The 16041-nt window shown below is 39.2% G+C and overlaps 1 protein-coding gene and 1 pseudogene across 3 annotated transcripts in view; one reads left to right on the plus strand and one right to left on the minus strand.

Moving 5' to 3' along the window:
- Positions 1–9492, minus strand: part of COA1 (cytochrome c oxidase assembly factor 1) — a 28891-nt gene extending 19399 nt beyond the window's left edge. For 2 of the 3 annotated variants that reach the window (XR_011472599.1, XM_070423740.1), the window contains exons 1-2: positions 9375–9492; positions 5437–5538 (exon numbers count right to left, since the gene is read on the minus strand). The gene's annotated coding sequence lies outside the window, so the exon portion shown is untranslated. The remainder of the gene's footprint in view (positions 1–5436; positions 5539–9374) is intronic. The other variant, XM_070423738.1, reaches the window with a different exon arrangement.
- LOC139016733 (small ribosomal subunit protein uS14-like) lies at positions 7136–7422 on the plus strand (annotated as a pseudogene).
- Positions 9493–16041: the final 6549 nt, after the last annotated feature.

The raw sequence follows: 16041 nt of genomic DNA on the forward strand, positions 1-16041 counted from the left end.
TTAGCAGGGTTTCAATAGTGAGCAAGATTAGAAAAGTCAATGTACCATCTTTTTAAATAGACTCAAGAGTCAAATATTAATTCTTAGTAAACTGTCTGGTTTTTCTGAAGTGAAAATTTAAAGCAGTTGTTTTCCAACTGACAAGAAGCATCACAATATTTACTCTATTTATTGAGGTGACACTGGTTAATAAAATTATATAGGTTTCAAGTGTACAACTCTGTAATACATTATCTCTATATTATATTGTGTGTTCACTACCCAAAGTCTCCCTCTGTCACCATTTATTCCCCCTTTAACCTCTTCTACCTGCCCCCACCAAGTCAATCTACCATCTCAATCCCAAAGGAGTTGTTAAAACAAGTATCTTAAGTGATTCAGATACAGGTGGTCCCAAAATTACACCGTCAAACATTGAACTAGTGGATCATCAGTAGAAAGTGCCCAGAATAGTAAACATAACTATAAATAGTAAAAGAAGCTGAGGATGTTTAACTAAAAGAAAATTCTGGGAGCTACAACAGCTACTTCATTAGCTAAAATGTTAATGGAGTAAGAGAAGTTAGGCTTGTTCTCTATGCTTCCACGGAAAATGAGAGCCAGTAACTGCAGGCCAGAAATTAGGTAAAATTGAGAAGAATTTCTTAGCAGAAAAAACTATCCCAAGAAGGAAGGAATGAGCTGCCTTGGGAACCAACAGACTCAAGAACAGGCTGCACAGCATCTAAGCCCTGGATAGTTTTGCGGTCCAACTAGTTGCTAAAGCAATGTTAACACATGAAAAACAAAATTAACAAATAATTAAATGCTAGATGGGTGATAGTATAGAAGTAAAGTCATTTTAGGCATACTGAGTGAAAGCTACCAAATATAAAGGTAATAACTGCCTGGTCCTAAATTTTCTTTTCTCAGTTGGAATATAATTTTGGTCCACACAGACCACACTCATGTGCATTTACCCCTTGATTTACTACCAGCAGTTGAAAAGTGATGAGTTCCTGCTATGAAAATGTCCCTCTGAGCCACAAACTTATTAAGCATCTTGTCCTTTCCTAAAGTACATGTTGGCTTAAAAACAGGTCTCCTGGCATCTATTCTCCTCACCTCCTCCAATCAAGGAACAGAGAGGACACCAGATAAGATGGAGCACAGTGAACAAGGGAAAAGAGACAAGATATGAGTCTTTAGCAGAAAGCAGTGAGGCCATATCACAGGTTGGGAGAAGGGAGGAATGTGGTGGGTCAAGTTAAATATTTCAGGCTTATTTTAAGTATTATGGTAAATAGTAGAAGAGTTTCAAGCAGCAAATCAACATGATCAGATTTTACATCTTTTTTTTTTAAATATATATTTTTATTGATTTCAGAGAGGAAAGGAGAGGGAGTGAGAGAGATAGAAACATCAATGAGAGAGAATCATCGATTGGTTGCCTCCTGCACACCCCACACTGGGGACTGAGCCCACAACTCAGGCATATGCCCTGACCCCGGAAATCTAACCGTGACCTCCTGGTTCATAGGTCAACTCTCAACTACTGAGCTATGCTGGTAGGGCAGATTTTATATCTTTTAAAATAGCTTTTAAAAGGGAACCCTTGTGTGGTGTTGGTGGAAATGCAGATTGATGCAGCCACTGTGGAAAGCAGTATGGAGTTACCTCAAAAAACTAAAAATGGAACTGCTTTATGAGCCAGAAATTCCACTTCTGGGAATTTATTTGAAGAAACCCTTAACACTGATTCAGACAAATATAAGCATCCCTATTTTCACTGCAGCATGATTTACAATAGCCAAGATATGGAAGCAGCCCAAGTGCCCATCAGTAGATGAGTGGATAAAATAGCTATGGTACATTTACACAATGGAATACTACTCAACTATAAAAAGGATGGACCTGGAGAACATTATGTTAAGCGAAATAAATAAGCCAGTCAGAAAAAGACAAATACCATATGACTTCACTCATATGTAGAATTTAATTAACAAAGTGAACGAACAAGCAAAACAGAAACCAACTCATAGACAGACTCAACAGGCATAGCTCTGTTGGGGGTGGAGTAGGGGGTTGGGGGGGAGCTGTTGTGGGGGTGAAGAGATTAAGAAAAGAACTCATGGACAGCAATGCAGTGATTGCAGGGTAGAGGGGGAAGGGGAAGTAGAAGAGGGTATGAGAAAATAAGAGATGATGGGAAAAAAATAAAATATATTTTATATGAAAAATAAAATGGAGGTAATAATAATTTTCGGTAGACCAATTAGGAAGCAGTATCCAGAGAGATAATGGTAGTTTGAACTAGGGTGATAGAGGAAGAAATGAGATGACATTTGAGAAACTCTAGGAGGAAGAATAAAGAAAATGTTGAAAGGTCCTAAAGATGGTCAGAGACAGTTTTCATGAGCATCTGGATAAATGGTGGTTCCAGTTCCCAGGGAGGTATATACTGTCCAATGTAACGCACCAGAAGTGTAAGGAAAAGGGGAGTCCCTTTTTGGGTGTGTTATGTTTGAAAACTTATGTGTCATCTAAGTGTGAATGTCTCACAAGCCCCACATCATTTCCCACTGAATATCTCCATTAAAGCTTCAAACTCAGGATCTGACATTCAACATCTGTATCTTTCTTCTGCATCTGCTCCATTTGCTGATTAATTAATGCCACCAATTTTGAGGAATGATAGATGAGCTTCCTACGTGTGATAGAAAAAGCTGGAATATAAAATAACTTAAGTCTCACTAGTAAGATTCTATGACTTATGGATTTATTCTTAAAACTAGAGTTATTCGCACCACAAAGGTTAACCTTAAGTAAAGAGTTAACTCATAACTCTGCAAATATTTAAAAACATTTGAAAATAAATACATAAGTATTACGGGTACTTTTATCCACAACTTGTTTGCTAGGAATATTACAAGAATAAGAGAGATTTTGGAAAGGATCCAAGTAAATATATTCAAGAGTTAATGTTAACTCTTAATTAACTGTCCTGGTTTTCTGAAGTGAAAACTTAAAGTAATTACTTTCAGCCAACAACAAGCATCACAATCTTTATTAATGTCCTATTATAGCACAACATTGACACCTGGTGAAGATATCACTACAAAAACAGTTTTATTTCTGAGAAAGTTTGTGAGTTTCTGAAAGAAAACAGACTAACGGTTGCCAGAGGGGAGAGGAATTAGGGGTCTAGATGAAAAAGATGAAGGGATTGAGAAATACAGCTTGGTAATTACACAGTTATGTGGATGTAAAGTACAGCATAGGGAATATAGTCAATACTGTAATAACTAAGTACTTGTATAGTGACACTTGTGTACTGGAAATATCAGGGGGAACACTTTATAAAATATGATTATCTAACTATTATGTTATACACCTGAAACTAATACAAAATAAATTGAATGTAAATTGTAATTGAAAAAAAAATTTTTAAAGACAAAGTTGGTTTTGTCCTTTCTAGCCCATTACACTTGGATAAAACCATTAGTATACAGAAAAGAAATAAATTCGACTTCACCAATTTCCACAATTAAAAAGCACAACATGATATTTACTTTTTGGTTTTGATTACTTGATTGAGGGAAAGATGTGACCATGAAAAGACAGCATGAGAGTTTTTGAGATGAGGTATATCTGACTATATTGATGGTTACACAAAGCTATACATGTGTTAAAATTCATAGAACTGTAAACCAAAAGGCAAAATAGTCAAATTTACTATATTACAATATTTTCAAAAAGATACTCAATAAGAGGATAAAAAGTGCCATATAAATATCTGGTTGATTTCAGAGAGAGGGAGAGAGAGGGAAAGATAGAAACATCAATGATGAGAATCATTGACTGGCTGCCTCCTGCATACCCACTACTGGGGATCGAGCCCACAACTCGGGCATGTGCCCTGACCAAAAATCGAACTGTAACCTCCTGGTTCATGGGTTGACACTCAATCACTGAGTCACACCAACTGGGTTACCATATATTTTTTTAAAAGAGGGGAAAATCATAAAACGTTAGACTGTGAAGTATTCCCAGAAAATTCAAATTTTGCCAAATTATGTTTTTGAAATATGAAATATTGAAATATATTTAAATATTTCTAGCATACATCCATAACTTTTAGAAACACTTCTATGTCTATATTTAAATATTTCAACATGCTTGTGTCAGATTAGGATCTTTCTAATTTTGTTTGGGCGTTAGGCCTTTGGACTAAAAATGGCAAAACTGTTCAATTTTCTGCCAATACTTTTGCATTCTAATGTTTTATGATTTTCCTTTTATCCTCTTATTCTGTATCTTTTTAAAAATTATCATACAGTAAAAGTGACTACTTTGCCTTTCTGTTTACAGTTCTATGAACTTTAACACTAGTACAGATTTGTATAACTACTACTATAATGAAGATATGCCTCATCTCAAAAATACTGGGGCTATCTCACTCTATTCCTGACATAGACAGGTGTGATGCTAGGTAACAATCTAATAATGGAAACTAGGAACCAGTATTTAACTTTGATTCTGGTACCCTGAAAAGAAGTCTTATAAAGGCATTTTTTATTTGATTGTGTATTGTCTCTTTCAAAAAGCTGGGGTATAAACAGGCTTAGCTGGGTGCTTAACATCTGTGTAATCTTGGTATTGGCAGGATACTAAGCAAGTAAGTTATGTTAAAGTTCCAAGTGTCTGCAGCATTCAAGCCCATCCGCAGACCTTTCCAGTGCATTTGTAGTTGCCAAATGTTATAAGGTGCCAAGAGCACCTTATAGGATTCCACTTATATGAGTTACCTAGAATAGTCAAACTCACAGAGACAAAAAGTAGAATCATGGTCGCCAGGGGCTGGGTGGCAGGGAGACAATGGAGAGTTATTTAATGGATACAGAGTTTTAGTTTGGGAAGATAAAGGTGTGGAGAGAATGGTTCAGAAAGTTGCACAACAATATGAATGTTTTTAATGTTACTGAATTGTATGGTTAAAATGCTAAACTTTGTGTTATGTATATTTTACCACAACTTAAGCAGTGAAGCAAGAAACACAAAATCCTCCTGACAAATCAGGCCATAGGGAGAACTAGAAATTGTATGTAAAATAAAGACATGCAACTTTTTCTAGAGAGCTATGGTAATATAACTTTCCTCAGTTTCTGAAAATGTTCAGCGAACTTAAAAATATTTGAATTACCACTATGAAATAAGAAAAATATAAAAATATTTGAGTTAAACCTATGAAATGAGAAAAACAAATATAAAAATGTTAATCAGATTTTATAAAACTGTATTCCCAGCATGTCCCTATCAATATAGAACCAATATAGTTACATCCAAGCTCTGTACATATTAAATCCTCAAGGAGCCATTGCCGGTTTGGCTCAGTGGATAGAGCATTGGCCTGCAGACTAAAGGGTCCCAGGTTCAATTCTGGTCAAGGTCACTTACCTTGGTTGCAGGCTCAATCCCCAGTAGAGACAGTGCAGGAGGCAGCCAATCGATGATGTTCCTCTCTCATCGATGTTTCTATCCCTCTCCCTTCTTCTCTCTCTAAAAATAAATAAAAATATTTTTTAAATCCTCAAATAAACTTCTATTAACATAAAATAAATACCACTACTTGATGATAACTGTCCAGTACAGCTCTCACAAATTTAATAGAGTATATTAAACAAGAATAAAAGAATAAAGGAGTAACTTCTACAAGTCTGTTTGAAATAGAAAATTAAATGAACCAACAAAACTTAAGCAGATTATAGCATATTTTTCAAGGCAGGTAGGTAAGGAGGCAGTGTCTATAATAATAAACACTCTAAGTTAAATATGTACTAGGAATGCATATGTCACACTAATCAGGGAACTACTATGTTAGTTTCTATAACACATATAATTTAAAGCAGTATCCCAAACTACACCCACAAAAGCCTACAAAAGGAAAACACTGACTATACAAAAAAATCTAAAACATCAGTATAGTAAAAGATAAAAAACAAAATTTAATAGGCAAACAGACTGAAAATATTTGCCACATATCTAAGTCAAAATAGGTGAACATCTCTATACAAAACTCTTACAAATCAATAAGGAAAACACAAAATTCAATAGGGAATAAACAAATTATATAAACTATTTCTTCCGGCTTCATTTTCAAATCTCATAATGCTGTACACATATTCTTTACAGCTCTTTTTCCTGGGCCTGGTCTTCCACACTCAGCAGTTATTGTTCAACTTACTCACTGAATTGCCCCCACAGGCCTTAAACATGGTCTTCAGAGAGTAAATATTAACCTCACGTGCTTTTCATTTAAAGGAACTATAGCATAATCTACAAGGCTTTCATGTATCTGATAAGGGACTTACATCTAGAATATATATGCCCAGCAAATGTGGCCCAGTGGTTGAGCATTGACTTATGAACCAGGAGGTCACAGGTTCGATTCCAGTCAGGGCACATGCCAGGGTTGTGGGCTGGATCCCCTGTGGGTGGCGTGCAGGAGGCAGCCAATCAATGACTCTTTTTCAACATTGATGTTTCTATCTCTCTCTCCCTCTACCTTCTTCTCTGAAATCAATAAAAATATAATTTAAAAAAAAACACTCTAGAATATATAAAGAATTCTTACAACTCAATGATGAAAAGAATAACCTGATTAAAACTGAGCAAAGGATATAAACAGACATTTGTCCAAAGATATACAAATGGACAATAAGCATGTGAAAAGATGTTCAACATCACTAGCTATCAGAGAAATGCACATCAAAACCACTAGACACAGTTCACCCCTAGTAGAATGGCTAGAATAAAAAAGACAACTACTGACAAGTGTTGACAAGGATGTGGAGAAATCAGAACCATCATACACTGCTGATGGGAATATAAATGGTGCAGCGGCTCTAGAAAACAGTCTGGCAATTCCTTCAGATGTTAAGACCCAGCAATTCTACTCCTAGCTATATACCCAAGAGAAATGGGGACATGATGCTTGCATTAAAACTTATACATAAACGTTCATAGCAGCGTTATTCATATTAGCCAAAACAATCCTAATGTCCATCAACTGACCCATGGATAAACGGTGGTATATCCATAAAATGAAATTTAATCGAGCAATATAAAGGAATTAAGTACTGATACCTGCTACAACATGGATGACATAAATGTGAAGTGAAAGACAATCAAAAAAGACTAAACATAAAAATATCAAGAAGCCATGCGTACGCTAGCTCTTTCCTTTTGCCTGGTTGCTACAGAGCGAGCAAGATGGGTCACAGCAACTCTACTGGAGCCATCCAAGGAAATTCAGCCAGGACGCTCGTTCTTGCCACATCTGTTCAAACCGCCATGGTCTGATCCGGACGTACAGCCCCCAACATGTGTCGCCAGTATTTCCGTCAGTACACGAAGGACATAGGTTTCATTAGGTTGGACTAAGTGAACTTCCATGAATGGGTTGTTCAAGACATCCACCTTATGACAGAATGCTATCTCTTTGTACATAAAATAATTTTTAAAAAACCTTCAAATATATATTTTAAAAAGAGACTACAAGCTGTATGATTTCATTTACATAAATTACCCAGAGTAGGCAAATATACAGACAGTAGATTAGGAGTTACTTAGGGCTAGGAGTGCAGTGGGGTTGGGGAAAGTCAGAAGAGACTGCCCATGGGTTCAGGGTTTCTTTCGGGGGTTAAAATGTTTTAAACTTGATCATGGTGTAAATGCAGTTGCTATCCCAGAGGAACTGCCTTGTATGTCTTGTGCCTCAAATCTTGGAATATTAAAACAGAGCAAAAGAATCTTTAGATGGGGCGGAAAGCAACATTGTGTCCCAAAGGAACCGTCTGCAAAGATAACAAGAAAGCAGATATTATGACTACTGGGCTGATGACATCAGAATTTAAAATTTAAAATATTGTTTAGAATTAGCATCGCTATGTTAAGTAATCTGCACCAACAGAAATGCCTTCCTTCTATTGATGTAATTGTTCCCCTTCCCCTTCTCATAAATAACCCTGAGCTTCTACCTGAATGCTTTGGTCACAAATAAATGCTGCTTGCCTCTCACTTCGAAAGGTCTTTTATTTTTAGGTTAACAGTGTTGACGGTTTTACCACTTTGTAAATGTATCTTTAAAAATCAATGTACATTTTAAATGGGTTAATCCTATGGTGTGCGGAACTATATCACAATTAAGCTGTTTGTTGCTGTTTCTTTAAAAGAACTGTAGAGTGTATTTCCCCTCCCCTCCCCCCCTCCATTATATCCTCAGCTCCTAAAACAGTGTTTGGCAATGTTAGGCATTCAACAAATTCTGACTAAATGAAAGAGTAAATTTCAAAGTGATGAGATTACTGCAGGTTGGCTTGGGGGGATAGTGTGTCCGTTTAGGGGTGTTTTCCTTGAAGGATGAGACTGAGACGTTCAGCAGAACCAAGACCTTGAAGGGTGTTCAGCCAGGCTAAGGGCTTTTCATTCACCGGAGTCAATGGGAGTGCCAGCCAGATTCTGCGCAGAGGAACACGGGCTGCTTGCCAGGTGCGCGGTTTAAAGAGAGCGTTGCTACTTCTACCCAAAGAGAACACCTTGAAGTAGAGCAAGGCCCCTCAGGTGAGAATCGGGAGGAGATGGGGCAGACAGACAAGCAAATATCAAAATATAAGATTTTTAAAAAAATATATTTTATTGATTTTAGAGAGGAAGGGAGAGGGAGATATAGAAACATCAATGATGAGAATCATTGATCGGCTGCCTCTTGCACGCCCCCTACTGGGGATCGAGCCCGAAACGCAGGCAAGTGCCCCTCACCTGAATCGAACCTGGGACCCTTCAGTCTGCAGGCTGACGCTCTACCCACTGAGCAAACCAGCCAGGGCAGATTTTTAATAGATTTTTTAAATTACACTCAGCAGACCGGGCGCGCGCGCGCGCGCGCGCACACGCACATACACATACATGTACGTGCACCGCGCCCTACACTGAAATCATACCGACAGTCAGCCCCTGGATGGCGCAAGTGTGGTCGGGCAAAAAGGTACTGTGACCATTGGCCGGAAAACTCTACATCTATCTTGGCAGGGTCCTTCTCCCAGTGCAACTCAGGACCACCACCAAGTGCCCGGTTACACCTCTCGGGGGACCCCAACTCCCCCACCTCTTCACAATGTGCTCCTGGGACCGCACAGCAAGATCAGCTACACACGCTTCACAACTCGGGGGGAGGCCCCCTAGCCGCATCCCCAGGTCGGAGCCCACCGCCTGCCTCCGGCGCCCCGCGCAGCGGAGGGAGCGAGCGACAGCGGCGGATGACCCTCCAGGGACCGGGCGCCCTTCAAGCGGCCCGCCCCGCACGCAGCGGCGGCCGCCCGGCTGCCAGAACTAACCTTTCGGGGCGCAGGAGGGACCAGGCTCCTTCTCCCTGGGGTGAACCTAACTTGCGGGGCAGAAGGAGCAGGTGGCGGAGGCGGAGAGCGGCAGGGCTGCAGCCTCCGGTGAGGAGGGGGCGGGACGAGCCTGCGGGCCGCACGCCCCCGGGAGCAGTCGAGACTTCCGGCGGCGCCGCCTCTGGCGGCTAGAGCGTCAGCTGCGGGACGTGCTTGTCCCACGTGGACTAGAGCGACCCCGTCTGGCGGATGGGCTTCAGCTTCCTAGTGTTGAGGCTCCTGCCAGGAAGGACTCCTCAAAAATCTCCGCTTTTTGGTTTCTGGGTCCGGGCAGGATCGGCTGCCTCCTACATGCCTCCCACCGGGGATCGAGCCCACAACCCGGGCACGTGCCCTTGGGCGGAGTTGAACCCAGGACCTTTCAGTCCGCAGGCCGACGCTCTATCCATTGAGCGAAACCGGCCAGGGCTCCGAGCGGGGATTTAAGCTGCAGCCTCTCATAGCTCCTTTCAGGGCTCGCGCGCTTGGCTGACACCCATGGACGCGAAGCCACAAGTCACCTGACCCCCGCACTCTGGCCCTGAAATCCATGTTGCTCCTTTCGCTAAGAAAGCTGGCAACAATAAAATTTATCTTATTCACCAATTATTTGCTAAATTCAGGTAATGCACGGGTAAGAAAAAGCTGAAATGGCCCTGGCCGGGTAGCTCAGTTGGTTAGCGCGCTGACCCATATGCCAAGGTTGTGGGTTCCATTTCTGGTCAGGGCACATACAAAAATCAATCAATGAATGCATCTCTCTGTCTACCTATCTCTATCTCTATCTCTATCTCTATCTCTATCTCTATCATCTCTATATCTCTATCAAAAATAAATAAATAAATTTTGAAAAATTAGAAAAAAAGAGAAAATACTGGAGTGGTCTCTGTCCTCATGGAATTTACTAGTAAAATAGGTAATAGTGTTTACCTCTGAGATTTGTAAAGAATGCAAAGTACTTAGAATAGTGCCTGGTGCCTTGTAAGTGCTCAGTAAACATTAGCTGTTATTACTTTGATCTTGATCATTCTGTAACAGAAAATAAAAACTTTATTCTACTCTAACCATGAAACGGAATTCGAATAAAATGTTTAACAAACTGATAATAGGAACTCACACACTGCAGTTTCCTTATAAGCATATTGCAGGCAACAGCAGTTCCAGTTCCTGCTTGTACAAGACAGGGCCATGACTGTGACTTCAGTTGACTCAGCTCCCCCAACTGCAGGAATTGGCTAGCACTGACCAGTTCCATATGCTGACATTACAGATCCATATTGGGACCAGCAAGGACATTGTCACTGATCTCTTTGTTCTGCTTTCCCTCTCCCTCCCTATAAAACCTCTGCCTGCACTGAGATGCTGAGATGGGCTTTGTAACAAGAGTTCCCCATCTTGACATATGTAATATTTTCAACAATAAAGAATAATTTTTAGAAAAAAGAGTCCCCCATCTTCTCAGGTGACCAGTACTTGAATAAACCTTTTTCACCAGCATCTGTCTCACAAGTTTGGTTTTCATGGTGCAGGCAGCTAAACCTTGGTTCCGATTACAGTTCCATGATCATCATTATCACCGTTATTATCATTTACTTTTTTAGTGTCAAGCTTGAAGTCCAAATACCTTTTCTCCATGAAGCAATGAGTCTCACGACTGATAGGTCACCTAAATTGTGTTCCAAAACCAAACTAATCCAATTCACTCTTCAAACCATACACCTATACTAGGAAAAAAATTAGATTGTATACATGTACTCTGTGTGGTGTTGATATATTATGCATACTATAAAACTGTCCTAAGATATAGGACTTTAAAAGCATGAGATAAAAATATGAATAGTTCTATTATTTTCTTCCCATGCAACACATAGGTTTGTCATTCATATATTCCATCACTTTGGAATCTATTGGCTAACTGAGCACATTATCATGGGGGCCTATCATTAAACTATGAATTCCCAGAATAGCTCTTTTACAAAGAATAATATAAACTAATCATATTTGAGCTGCTTGAACATAAGGACTATCTGAATGGTGTCTTACATCAGAGGAAATGAAGAAATAAAATAGGTATACACTGAGTAATCTTCATTGACCCAACATTGATGACTGACTTCTTAAATTTCCAAAGATTGCAATTCCTTACAACTAAGTTGATATTTTACAGAATAAATAAACTAACCAAAAGCTTATGAGGTTTTGTATAGATGTACTTTATATAGTATTTATGAAAATGAACCCCAGATCAATTAGCTCTGGTACCATATCAGAAATAAAAACATACTTACTTTGTAAATAAAGCATAAAATAGGTTTTCCTGACCGTTTGCTTGGAAACTCTTAATTTACATATCTATCACTGGACTTTAATCTGCCAAAGTTTTATGTACATTTTTAATATGGTTTAAAAAATACCCCATAGTGAATAATGTTACTATGTGTCTACTTAATATTTATTCCCCTCTGACCTCTTTGTAACAAAACCCATTTTTGTTCAGATAGCCACCCTACTCCCAATATCAGAAAATGATACTGATCTCTAAACCAGTCACCATACAGGATTCCTCTGGGAATGACTGGTTATTGGTCAAGGGATAGGCAAGTGATACAATTGGCTTAATCAGACTGAAGGTAAGAACTTCCATTTCATGCTTAGGAGACAGTTTCTAACAGATCCTCTTGACTTTGAAATGTCTAGCCCGCACTGCCACTGGAAGCCATCGTGCCAACCACAAGGACATAAAGCTGCTTCTGAGGACAACTAAATGAAGTGATGGAGATATTCCAGTCAGAGAAAGACAAGTGCTGTATGATTTCACTTATGTGTGGAATCTAATGAACAAAATAAGCTAACAAAATAGAAACAGACTCATAGTACAGAGAACAGACTGACAACTGTCAGATGGGAGGAGGGTTGGGGGACTGGGTGAAAAAGGTGAAGGGATTAAGCAAAGAAAAAAAACCCTCATAGGAGAGAGAAACCAAAGAACTTATATACTTATATGCAAAACCCATGGACACAGACAATAGCATGGTGAAGACCTGGGGCGGGGGGTGGGTGGGGGGGGCGGGACTGGGTAGAAAGGGGGCAAAATGGGGGGGGGGTATGGGAGCCATCTATAATACTGTCAACAATAAACAAAATTAAAATTAAAAAAATTTTTTAAAGCCCTAACCGGTTTGGTTCAGTGGATAGAGCGTCGGCCTGCAGACTGAAGAGTCCCAGGTTCAATTCCGGGCAAGGGCATGTACCTTGGTTGCGGGCACATCCCCAGTAGGGGGTGTGCAGGAGGCAGCTGATCGATGTTTCTCTCTCATCGATGTTTCTAACTCTCTATCCCTCTCCCTTCCTCTGTAAAAAATCAATACAATATTTTTTTTAAATTTTTTAAAGAATAAGAAACTATAAGTGGTAGAAGCAATAGAAGCAAAGTAAGAAATAAATCATAAAGTATGTTAAAGGACTCAAATTTATAATTAAAAAATAAATTAATTGAGATCATGGTCTAGTTGTATATTTTTAAATCTCAAATTTAAATTTTTTTCAAAGACAGAGGAGTAGATACAAAAGGAAGGGAGAAAAAAATCAACTTGAGAAGAAACTGAGTTTCAGGGAAAGAGCTGGGGAAGACAATAATCTTTCCAAGTTCTTAATCTATTATAGTGATACCATTGTAATTAGCTAATTATTAGTAATAGGAAAAAAGCAGAGGAAAGGCCAGACATTATAGGCATGTTCCCTGCAAAACATTGGGAGAAGGGGACTGGATAAAGGGAAAATAGACACATGTCCAGTAAAGTTGGAATGACTAGGGAAGGTACTTGACTATCAATCACACCTGAGGATAGAGATGGTTGGCCAGAATGGCCATGGCCACTGCAATCCCCGGGAAGATCTGGGATACATAATTCCCCGAACAAAAAAGCTTACTCTCTTGTGCTCTTATGCTCTTGGTTCTTTTTGTATGCTTGGCTCATGGCTCACGCTTGGCTTCCTGGCATTCACCCACATGCAATGGACTAATGGACTGCAACTATTGGACTGATGCTGTATACTGGACCAGCTCCTACATGGAAAGGAAACTCTGGACACTGGCTATGCCTCTAGCTCTACTAAACCCCAGCTACATTCTTCTATGACTGGACTAAGGGAAATGGGACTTTAGAAATACAGGGATTTAATTCCATACAAATCAAAATCATTAGTTCTCCCATAAAAACAAGAAAAAGAAACGAAAACTCTCATAGACACAGACAACATTATGGTGATTACATGATTTATTCATCAAGATAGAACGTATGCCACGCTATGAAACAAATCTCAATAAATTTTTAAAAGATTGAAATGATGCCTAATATGCTCTAGCAATAATAGAATTAAATTAGAAATAATAGAAAAATATAGGGGGAAAACCCTGAGTATTTTTAGGAGGTAATTTAGATCTTTAAATATGTGTAATATAAAGAGAATAAAGGTATAAATTATGATCTAAGATTCCACCTTATGAAGCTAGAAAAAAATAAAGTCCAAAAAGGTAGGAGGGAGGAAATAATAAAGAAAAAAGCAGAAATAAATCAAATAGAAAACAAATAATAGGGAATGTTTACAAAACCAAATATTAGATCTTTGAAATATCAACAATATCCATAAATTGCTAGCTAGATGAATAAAGAAAGAAAGAAAACACAAATTAACAATATGAGGGATGAAAGAGGTGTTATCACTACAGATCCTACATACATTTTAATTCTGAAGATGGTATGACCATTTCAAGATACCCTGAAATGAGGCAAGAGGTTATTGGATGTGGCCACTCTAGTATGGGAACATGACCATTGGTGAGACAGACGTTCAGTTGGGGCAATTGCTGAGGGGAGCTCCTGGTGGAGGAGTGGGGAGTGGTGGGGTTATGAGTTTTTCATTCCAGGGGACCCCATCACCACCATTCACTTATGAGAAGAAAAAAAAAATGGGGAAGAGTCACATTATATTTAAGATATATAAATTTCTCAAAAAAAAAAAAAAAGAACAGTCCTAACCGGTTTGGCTCAGTGGATAGAGCGTCGGCCTGCGGACTGAACGGTCCCAGGTTCGATTCGGTCAAGGGCATGTACCTTGGTTGCGGGCACATCCCCAGTGGGGAGTGTGCAGGTGGCAGCTGATCGATGTTTCTAACTTTCTGTCCCTCTCCTTCCCTCTCTGTAAAAAATCAATAAAATATATTAAAAATGAAAAAGTAAATAAGTTAAAGTGGCTAGAAAGATCTCCTAAAATGACAGTTTTTAGACAAAGAAAGGGAAGAACATTTCCACCTGAGGAAATACTCTGAGACAAAGCACAAAGTTAAGAAAACAATTTAACAAAAGGAAGAAAACAATACAATTTTAAAATGGTCAAAAGATCTAAATAGATAGTTCTTCAAAGTGGATATACAGGAGGCCAAGTGGCATATGAAAAAATGCTCAGTCACTAATCATCGGAGAGATGCAAATCAAAATGACAATGAGGAACCACCTCACACCTGCCACAATAGCTATCATCAAATAAATCATTATTGAAATCTATTTTGTCAAATACCAGGTATGAGTATTGCTGCTTTTTTTTTTTTTTTCCATTTCTGCCAGAGACCAATTCCAGCATGGCAGCAGGGCTGAATCTGGGAATGGCTGATGGCATTTCCCCAAACCTGAATAGGATTCATTAAATTGCTTTCTTGGCTGCCAGACAGCTAAAGAGCATCTTAATCTACATGTTATTGCCTCCTACTGGCCAAACACCTGAACAGCCGTAGGCTAATTCTCCCATTCTGACAATGCTTGTGTATACCCTTTGAAGTGTATATCTCTGCCTCGCCTCAAGACAAGTTGTATTAATAAAAAGCATGGGGTCCTGGGATGAGGAGACCTTAAGACCTCAGACCTTAAGACTTTAGACCTGAGAACTTAAAACTTAGATCTTAGCTCTTTCAGCTAAGCTCCTCTGACCCCCAAATGCCTTTCAAAATCATGCTTCATCTCTGGACTCTTATTTAATCTACGCACAGCCTTCTCCAGATTTCCTGAACCCTTCATGATGCTGGGACAAGAACCCTGGCACATTTCCATTGGCATGGAAAACTTTTTCTACCCCTTCACTTTCATTTTGTCTGAGTCTTTTGTCTGAGGTGGGTCTCTTGTAGACAGCATATACATGGGTCATGTTTTTTTATCCATTCAGCTACCCTATGTCTTTTGATTGGATCATTTAATCCATTTATGTTTAAGGTTATTATTGATAGGTACTTATTTGTTGTAATTTTTAATTTTTATGCCTGTGTTCCTCCCTCTCTTTCTATTTCTTCTTCTTACACCAGTCCCTTTAGCATTTTTTGCATTCCTGGTTTGGTGGTAATAAACTCATTTAGTTTTTTTGTTTTGTTTTGTTTGTTGTTGTTTTTTTGTCTATGAAGCTCCTGATTTCACCATCAATTTTGAATGATAGCGTTGGTGGATAGTGAAGTCTTGTCTACAGTCCCTTGCTTTTCATTACTTTACCAGAGGCGTAGTGCATGAAATTCATGCATGGGTAGGGTCCCTAGGCCTGGCTGGCGATCAGGGCCAATCAGGGACTTCTGGCTGCCAGCTGGGGC

This window comes from Myotis yumanensis, unplaced genomic scaffold, assembly GCF_028538775.1.
Source record: "Myotis yumanensis isolate MYYU_CA2020_CCGP unplaced genomic scaffold, mMyoYum1.0.hap1 SCAF_9, whole genome shotgun sequence".
Lineage (NCBI taxonomy): Eukaryota > Metazoa > Chordata > Mammalia > Chiroptera > Vespertilionidae > Myotis > Myotis yumanensis.